The following is a 1,576-nucleotide window of genomic DNA, read 5'->3' on the forward strand; positions in this document are numbered from 1 at the left end:
ACTCTGTCTCGAAAAACAAAAAAAAAAAAAGAAAAGTCATCAAACCCAGAAACCACGGAACTGGGATGAAAGATGGTTGTGAGCTGCCTGGTGGTGCTGGGACCCAAACCCAGGTCCTCTGCCAGAGAAACAACTTAACTACTGAGTCATTTCTCCAGCACTCAAGACTCCTTTTTAAACTCCATGAAAACTAGTTATATAAATATTAACAGAAAAGCAGCAATTCTATAAGCATTTCTATAAGAAAAAGAGAGGCTAAGGGACAAAATTACATCTCTAGGGATATGTGACAATGAAAGCATGCCAAAAAGACATTTTAAAAAGCACATGAAACATAACATATTTCAAAATAGCCTATAAATATTTTAAATTATGCAAGGCTTGGAAGGAAAAAAACATAAATTAAGAGTCGGGAAAATTCAGTGAAATGACAGATTTCAAAAAGATAAATGGAAGTTGAAAATGTTAGTTTAGAAATAAAAACTAAGACCTACACTATGAACCCCTGGGTTTGATTCCCAGCAGGGGTGGAGGGGGCAGGGAAGTGAAGATTAAGATAGAAGAAATGTAAGAAAAATCAAATCTAACAGACACCTGAAACTTAGGGAAAATTTTAGTGAGAAATAGAGGGAGAGAGAAAGAGACTTCAGAGGACTGAACAGAGGACCAAATTCACAGTGATCTGAAAGTGGTTTTCTAAATAAATAAATAAATAAATAAATAAATAGATTTGAAACTTCATATTAAAACAAGCATATTGTGGCTGAATGTGAAACTCAGTTGTACAGTCTTACCTAACCTGTCCAAGGGCTTAAATTTAATCTCCATTGTGGGAAAGGGAAACTCGCTGTACACCTGGGTACCAGCTAGAACAACTATATCAAGGTATTCTCTAGTACTGAATGTGATGGTGCATACCTGTAATTCCAGCACTTGAGAAGATCAGGTGCTCTGGGCTAGCCTTGGTTACACAGCAAATTGAGGCCAGCCTGAGCTACATGAGACTTTGTTTCAAAATAGAAAGAAAGATCTCTGGTAAAATTAATGCACTTCAGAGACCACCCTATAGGCACCTTTTTGTTTCTTTCAAAGTACATGAATTATAAGGAAAAGTTAAGTCAACATATACAGCAAGCTTTATCAACTGAAGAAAAGGAAACCCTAAAGAAAATGTAAACTTTATCTCCATTAGTATAACTGTACTTTTTGGCTACATTATTAGGTTCTTAGAGCTATCACCATTCTCCACCCCAATCCCTTCCAAACCCCCAACACTAGGCAGGAAAGAAAGAAGGTTAGAGAGGAAGCAGAACATAGATCTCTTTAAACTACCTGCTGATTAGGGATATCAAATTCCTTGGGGCAAGTCCAATCTTCGTTGTCAGGATATCTCTAAACATCTTCCAGCAAACGCAACCAGCAACCCGCAAGCAGCAATCAACAACCAATAACCAACATCCAACAACCAGAAACCAGCAACCAAAGCAACAGCAGCCAGCAACCAGCAGCCAGCAGCCAGCAACCAGCAACCAGCAACCAGCAGCCAGCAACCAGCAACCAGCAGCCAGCAGCCAGC

General features: G+C 38.9%; 1 protein-coding gene across 2 annotated transcripts in view; it reads right to left on the reverse strand.

Annotated features, from left to right (window-relative positions):
* The window catches only part of LOC116103215 (carboxyl-terminal PDZ ligand of neuronal nitric oxide synthase protein-like), a 301,440-nt gene that overhangs the window by 283,188 nt on the left and 16,676 nt on the right, over positions 1 to 1,576 (reverse strand). The window lies entirely within an intron of this gene.

This window comes from Mastomys coucha, unplaced genomic scaffold (genome assembly GCF_008632895.1).
Source record: "Mastomys coucha isolate ucsf_1 unplaced genomic scaffold, UCSF_Mcou_1 pScaffold1, whole genome shotgun sequence".
NCBI lineage: Eukaryota > Metazoa > Chordata > Mammalia > Rodentia > Muridae > Mastomys > Mastomys coucha.